Here is a 7971-nt window from a genome sequence, read left to right as displayed (position 1 = left end):
ACGGACGCGGCGATACTAAATATGTGTACTTTTATTGTTTGTTTTTTTTTATTTAGATAAAGAAATGTATTTATGGGAATAATATATATTTTTTTTTTTTCATTATTTTGGAATATTTTTTTTTATTTTTTTTACACATTTGAAATTTTTTTTTTTTACTTTTTTACTTTGTCCCAGGGGGGACATCACAGATCAGTGATCTGACAGTTTGCACAGCACTCTGTCAGATCACTGATCTGACATGCAGCGCTGCAGCCTTCACAGTGCCTGCTCTGAGCAGGCTCTGTGAAGCCACCTCCCTCCCTGCAGGACCCGGATCCGCGGCCATCTTGGATCCGGGGCTGGAGGGAGCAGGGAGGGAGGTGAGACCCTCGCAGCAACGCGATCACATCGCGTTGCTGCGGGGGGCTCAGGGAAGCCCGCAGGGAGCCCCCTCCCTGCGCGGTGCCTCCCTGTACCGCCGGCACATCGCGATCATCTTTGATCGCGGTGTGCCGGGGGTTAATGTGCCGGGGGCGGTCCGTGACCGCTCCTGGCACATAGTGCCGGATGTCAGCTGCGATAAACAGCTGACACCCGGCCGCGATCGGCGGCGCTCCCCCCGTGAGCGCTGCTGATCGCATATGACGTACTATTGCGTCCTTGGGAAGTAAAGCCCACCCCACATGGACGCAATAGTACATCTAATGGCAGAAAGGGGTTAAAATCCAATGGGAGAACTATAACTCCCAGCATGTCCTGCAGATCCTATGACATGCTGGGAGTTATTGTTCACTAAAGAAGTGGCAGAGTGCTTTATTGTGTTTTGGAAAGATCAACCTCTTAATTGTGGCAGCCAGGCACGCCGTGGTGAGGTAAAAGCATGACTGCACACAGAGCCCTCCCTCTTGTTGCCTTTCCACAGGGTAAATGCTAGAGTGTATGGGCTCCTTCCAGGTGTGACGTCATTTCCGGGGGCGTGTCCTATCGGGAGGGGGCGTGTTTTCAGTCACATCATGAAGGCGGCAAAGCAAAGCAGCATGATTCTAGCTTGTGGACGCCATGCCACATGGAGGTTAGTGGTGTCAGGGTGAAAAAATGCTACTTGCGCTCTGGGGGGAGGCTCTGTGGTGGGCGACCTGCTTGTCTGTGTGGGGGGCACCGCTGCTGCTGTGGGGGACCCCTGTGGTGGGCTTTGTGGGGGGCCCCGCTGCTGCTGTGGGGGACACCCGTGGTGGGCTATGTGGGGGGGCACCGCTGCTGCTGTGGGGGACCCCCGTGGCGGGCTTTTTTGGGGGGGTCACCGCTCTTGTTGTGGGGGACCCCTGTGGTGGGCTTTTTTGGGGGGGCACCGCTGCTGCTGGCTGTTGTGGGGGACCCCCGTGGTGGGCTTTTTGAGGGGGCACCGCTGCTGCTGGCTGTTGTGGGGGACCCCCGTGGTGGGCTTTTTGAGGGGGCACCGCTGCTGCTGGCTGTTGTGGGGGACCCCCGTGGTGGGCTTTTTGAGGGGGCACCGCTGCTGCTGGCTGTTGTGGGGGACCCCCGTGGTGGGCTTTTTGAGGGGGCACCGCTGCTGCTGGCTGTTGTGGGGGATCCCCGTGGTGGGCTTTTTGAGGGGGCACCGCTGCTGCTGGCTGTTGTGGGAGACCCCCGTGGTGAGCTTTTTGGGGGGGCACCGCTGCTGCTGGCTGTTGTGGGAGACCCCCGTGGTGAGCTTTTTGGGGGGGCACCGCTGCTGCTGGCTGTTGTGGGGAACCCCCGTGGTGGGCTTTTGGGGGGCGCTGCTGCTGGATGTTGTGGGGGACCCCTGTGGTGGGCTTTTTGGGGGAGACCGCTGCTGCTGGCTGTTGTGGGGGACCCCTGTGGTGGGCATTTGGGGGGGCACCGCTACTGCTGGCTGTTGTGGGGGACCCCTGTGGTGGGCTTTTTGGGTGGGCACCGCTGCTGCTGGCTGTTGTGGGGGACCCCCGTGGTGGGCTGTGGAGGAACCCCATGGTGGGCTTTCTGGGGGGGCACCGCTGCTGCTGTGGGGGACCCCTGTGATGGGCTTTTGGGGGGCACCGCTGCTGCTGTAAGGAACCCCTGTGGTGGGCTTTTTGGGGGGTGGCACCGCTGCTGTTGTGGGGGACCCCCGTGGTGGGCTTTTTGGGGGGGACCTGCTGCTGGCTATTGTGGGGGGACCCCTGTGGTGGGATGTTGTGGGGGGACCCCTGTGGTGAGATTTGGGGGGGGGGGCACCTACTGCTGCTGGCTGTTGTGGGGGACCCCCTGTGGTGGGCTGTTGTGGGGGGCACCTGCTGCTGCTGGCTATTGTGGTGGGACCCCTGTGGTGGGATTTTGGGGGGCACCTGCTGCTGCTGACTATTGTGGGGGACCCCTGTGGTTGGATTTTGGGGGGCACCTGCTGGCTGTTGGGGGGGACCCCTGTGGTGGGGTTTGGAGGTGACCTGCTGCTTACGGGGTGGACCCCTTTTAGTGGGGGAGACCTGTGGTGGTGGGGTTTGAGGGTGACATGCTTGTGGTTCGGTTTGGGGGGGTGTGACCTGTCTATTGGGGGGGACCCCTGTTGTGGGATTTGAGGGCTATCTGCTTGTGGGATGTGGGGGGAGACCTGCTGCAGGCTATTGCGGGACCCCTGTGGTGGGACGTGGGGAGGCGACCTGCCTGTGGTGGGACGTGGGGAGGCGACCTGCCTGTGGTGGGACGTGGGGAGGCGACCTGCCTGTGGTGGGACGTGGGGAGGCGACCTGCCTGTGGTGGGACGTGGGGAGGCGACCTGCCTGTGGTGGGACGTGGGGAGGCGACCTGCCTGTGGTGGGACGTGGGGAGGCGACCTGCCTGTGGTGGGACGTGGGGAGGCGACCTGCCTGTGGTGGGACGTGGGGAGGCGACCTGCCTGTGGTGGGACGTGGGGAGGCGACCTGCCTGTGGTGGGACGTGGGGAGGCGACCTGCCTGTGGTGGGACGTGGGGAGGCGACCTGCCTGTGGTGGGACGTGGGGAGGCGACCTACCGCTTACGGAGGGATCCCCTTTATTGGGGGGCGACCTGCTTATGGGTTGGGTTTGGGGGGCTGATGAGGGCTTAGGCTGGGTGGAGTGGACGTCCGATAAGAGTTTAGGCTGGGTCGGGGGTGGACGTCCGATAAGAGTTTAGGCTGGGTCGGGGGTGGACGTCCGATAAGAGTTTAGGCTGGGTCGGGGGTGGACGTCCGATAAGAGTTTAGGCTGGGTCGGGGGTGGACGTCCGATAAGAGTTTAGGCTGGGTCGGGGGTGGACGTCCGATAAGAGTTTAGGCTGGGTCGGGGGTGGACGTCCGATAAGAGTTTAGGCTGGGTCGGGGGTGGACGTCCGATAAGAGTTTAGGCTGGGTCGGGGGTGGACGTCCGATAAGAGTTTAGGCTGGGTCGGGGGTGGACGTCCGATAAGAGTTTAGGCTGGGTCGGGGGTGGACGTCCGATAAGAGTTTAGGCTGGGTCGGGGGTGGACGTCCGATAAGAGTTTAGGCTGGGTCGGGGGTGGACGTCCGATAAGAGTTTAGGCTGGGTCGGGGGTGGACGTCCGATAAGAGTTTAGGCTGGGTCGGGGGTGGACGTCCGATAAGAGTTTAGGCTGGGTCGGGGGTGGACGTCCGATAAGAGTTTAGGCTGGGTCGGGGGTGGACGTCCGATAAGAGTTTAGGCTGGGTCGGGGGTGGACGTCCGATAAGAGTTTAGGCTGGGTCGGGGGTGGACGTCCGATAAGAGTTTAGGCTGGGTCGGGGGTGGACGTCCGATAAGAGTTTAGGCTGGGTCGGGGGTGGACGTCCGATAAGAGTTTAGGCTGGGTCGGGGGTGGACGTCCGATAAGAGTTTAGGCTGGGTCGGGGGTGGACGTCCGATAAGAGTTTAGGCTGGGTCGGGGGTGGACGTCCGATAAGAGTTTAGGCTGGGTCGGGGGTGGACGTCCGATAAGAGTTTAGGCTGGGTCGGGGGTGGACGTCCGATAAGAGTTTAGGCTGGGTCGGGGGTGGACGTCCGATAAGAGTTTAGGCTGGGTCGGGGGTGGACGTCCGATAAGAGTTTAGGCTGGGTCGGGGGTGGACGTCCGATAAGAGTTTAGGCTGGGTCGGGGGTGGACGTCCGATAAGAGTTTAGGCTGGGTCGGGGGTGGACGTCCGATAAGAGTTTAGGCTGGGTCGGGGGTGGACGTCCGATAAGAGTTTAGGCTGGGTCGGGGGTGGACGTCCGATAAGAGTTTAGGCTGGGTCGGGGGTGGACGTCCGATAAGAGTTTAGGCTGGGTCGGGGGTGGACGTCCGATAAGAGTTTAGGCTGGGTCGGGGGTGGACGTCCGATAAGAGTTTAGGCTGGGTCGGGGGTGGACGTCCGATAAGAGTTTAGGCTGGGTCGGGGGTGGACGTCCGATAAGAGTTTAGGCTGGGTCGGGGGTGGACGTCCGATAAGAGTTTAGGCTGGGTCGGGGGTGGACGTCCGATAAGAGTTTAGGCTGGGTCGGGGGTGGACGTCCGATAAGAGTTTAGGCTGGGTCGGGGGTGGACGTCCGATAAGAGTTTAGGCTGGGTCGGGGGTGGACGTCCGATAAGAGTTTAGGCTGGGTCGGGGGTGGACGTCCGATAAGAGTTTAGGCTGGGTCGGGGGTGGACGTCCGATAAGAGTTTAGGCTGGGTCGGGGGTGGACGTCCGATAAGAGTTTAGGCTGGGTCGGGGGTGGACGTCCGATAAGAGTTTAGGCTGGGTCGGGGGTGGACGTCCGATAAGAGTTTAGGCTGGGTCGGGGGTGGACGTCCGATAAGAGTTTAGGCTGGGTCGGGGGTGGACGTCCGATAAGAGTTTAGGCTGGGTCGGGGGTGGACGTCCGATAAGAGTTTAGGCTGGGTCGGGGGTGGACGTCCGATAAGAGTTTAGGCTGGGTCGGGGGTGGACGTCCGATAAGAGTTTAGGCTGGGTCGGGGGTGGACGTCCGATAAGAGTTTAGGCTGGGTCGGGGGTGGACGTCCGATAAGAGTTTAGGCTGGGTCGGGGGTGGACGTCCGATAAGAGTTTAGGCTGGGTCGGGGGTGGACGTCCGATAAGAGTTTAGGCTGGGTCGGGGGTGGACGTCCGATAAGAGTTTAGGCTGGGTCGGGGGTGGACGTCCGATGGGGGGTTTGTGCTGGGTGGGGTGTCCGCGTCCTGTGGGGGTTTGGCCCTCCGGTGGGGGTTTATTATTGGGTGGGCGTGGTGTACGATGGGAGTAATGCTTGGAGGAGGGGTGGACGTCCGATGGGGGTTTATGCTGGGGGGTTAAGCTGGGGTGGCATCCGATTGGGGGGGGTGTCTGATGGGATTTATGGTTGGGGGCGTCATATGGGGATTTACGCTTGTGGGAGGGAATGTCTGGTGGGCTGTGGGTTTATCCTGTGGGGTACGCTGGTTAATGTGAGGTGGAGGTTTCTGACTGGGGGAGCGAGGTTATACTGTGTGGCCTTCTTGTTGATGTGGGGAAGCTAATGCTTCATTGGAGTACACAAAAAAAAAAATGGGTGTATGCTGCTTATGCAATGCAAAAAAATTTTTTAAGGTATTTCCTGTAGAGGAGGGTACACCACCAACTAGCACGAAGCTAATCCGTTTTAACTTAATGTCAGTAGGAGGAAGACATGGGTCTGGACCGCCCAGCCCAGTTTAGGCCTTAGGTTTTGGGAGGTTTTTTTATTAACGATTTTTCTTTTTCATTTTTTTTTTTCTTCCCAGATATGGCTTTTGAGGGCGACAGTGGAATTGTCACTCTAATCTCCCACCTAGAATTGTCACTACCATATCATCTGTGCTCTACGAGGCAAGGCCCTAACACATCAAGAGTGTTTGGGGTTCCCCGGAGGACCGTTCATGCCACGAATCGCCCTACCCTCTCGCCTCTCTGCGTCCAGGTTATTCCATGCCCATCTTCATCATCGCTCTGCAAAAAAGGATTTGTGATCTTAAGGACTGGTATATCCTATGAGGCAGTAAGGGGGCTACTTTAAAAAAAAAAAAAAAAACACAGAACAAATATGTCCTAGTTTTCCCCTGAGCAATGTGGACGTCTCCTGAGGAAACCTTCCTATTCATGCAGCCTCCACGTTTTCCAGAGGCTCCTGTGACCTTGCTCTTAAAATATCCAGGTTTTGGTCTAGGCCTTCTCTGGTGGCCGGTCCACACCGCCAGCGCCCTGAACAATCATGCACGCCAACTTTCTAGTGCATCCTACTCTGCGCCTATCAGTTTAAGAGTACTTCGCTTCTGCAACAGAGGACTAAAGTCTGCCTCCCAAGAGATCTGTTCAAATTTGGTTGTTTTGGAAATGTTCTGTCCAAAAAAAAAAGACGGGACAACTCTCTGACCCACCAGGAAAAGACGAGACCTTCCTTTAGGCCAGCTCCCTCCTGGCATCCATGAACCCACTAGCACTGGTCTGCTAGGCCTGGATCTAGCAGGCTCTCTTCGACATGATGGGGCATTCCCACCTTGGATGTTTCTCAGGATCGGCTGCCGTGTCCTTCACAATTCAAGGCCGGTATTATGATCTCTGGTCCGGGACACCGAAACCTCAGACACCGGAGGCAGGCCTGAGGGGGGGGGGCTTCAGAGCCGCATACCCTACCGACAGTCCTGCCCGCATGCACCAACAGCATATTACATTTTTACAATACTTTAGAAATGCATAAAATGAAACAGGCAAAGGCATAAAGTTTTTCTATGCAAAAAAGGCAGTTTTATAAAATTAAAAATATTTCTATATCTAATGTTAAAATGATATTTATCCAGTATTTCTATAAGTAAAAGTCTGAGATTTCTGTGAGAAATGGTAATTGTTTACCTCTTAAACCAGTTCTGAATGTAAATAAAACATTGTTCTGATTATTTCTCCACATTGTATTTGTCTTTCATTTCATGCGTAGGGCAGGACAAGCCCATGTTGTATCTGTGTAAAGCTAGGTTCACATTGCGTTAATGGGTTAACGCTAACGGACTGCGTTGCACGGCAAAAATGTCGAAATTAACGCCGTGCAACGGGTCCGTTAGCGCACCCATTGACAGCAATGTTACTTTTAGCTGAAGCGCATCACTAGCGCATGCCATTTTCGGCACGCGCTAGCGATGTGCCGTTCTTTTGTGACGGACCTCGGACGCTGCAAGCAGCGTCCGAGGTGTGTCCGAGGCCCGTTCCTTGCTACCGCAGATCGGGGATCTGCGCTAGCGGGGAGGGTGAACGCCGACCCTCTAGAAACATTCCGTTAGTGCAATCCGTTAAGCACATAGCGCTAGCGGATTGCGCTAACGCAATGTGAACCTAGCGTAAGACATAAGGTGCTATAATGACAGCCTTGGGCTGGTTTCACACCAGCATTCGGCAGGGCTGCGGATGGCAGCCTTCTTCCTCCGTTAAGCCCCGCCCAATGCCGCACCTCTTCCTTCAGTTCCGCCTACGTCTGCATGCGTCCTGCATACCCTATCTTTAACATTGGGTACGCAGGCCAAGCGGATGCCGCTGCATGCGTTGTTTTAACGCTGCGCCGACCGCAACAAAATGCAACATGTTGCGTTCGACGCAGTTCAGCGCATCGTCAAAACGACACGTGCCTGTGTACCCAATGTTAAAGATAGGGGATGCATGTAGGCGGAGCTGAAAGAAGAGGTGTAGCAGTGGGTGGGGCTTAACGGAGGAAGAAGGCTGCCGAACGCTGGTGTGAAACAAGTCTTAGGTAAACCACTTTTGAAACAATGTTCACTTGTACAAGCATTTAACCCCTCAGTGACGGGGCCAATTTTTTAAAAATCTGACCAGTGTAACTTTATGTAGTAATAACTCTGGAATGCTTCAACATATTCCATTGATTTTGAGGTTGTTTTTTTTCCTGACATATTAGACTTTGATAATGGTAAACTTGGGCTAATGATAAACGTGGGTTAATATGTTTTGCTTTATTTTGTAAAAATATCAAATTTTAAAAAATAGAAATTTTCAAATTT

The 7971-nt window shown here is 56.1% G+C and overlaps 1 long non-coding RNA gene across 1 annotated transcript; it reads left to right on the top strand.

The window, feature by feature from the left end:
- Positions 1-221: 221 nt before the first annotated feature.
- Positions 222-6869, top strand: LOC138663805 (uncharacterized). Its single transcript, XR_011318239.1, has 2 exons — positions 222-1054; positions 5713-6869. It is a non-coding gene; the product is annotated as an uncharacterized lncRNA (long non-coding RNA).
- Positions 6870-7971: the final 1102 nt, after the last annotated feature.

This window comes from Ranitomeya imitator, chromosome 2, assembly GCF_032444005.1.
Source record: "Ranitomeya imitator isolate aRanImi1 chromosome 2, aRanImi1.pri, whole genome shotgun sequence".
In the NCBI taxonomy this organism is placed as follows: domain Eukaryota; kingdom Metazoa; phylum Chordata; class Amphibia; order Anura; family Dendrobatidae; genus Ranitomeya; species Ranitomeya imitator.
The sequence above is the reverse complement of the archived record's forward strand: the minus strand, read 5'-3'. Positions and strand labels throughout refer to the sequence as shown.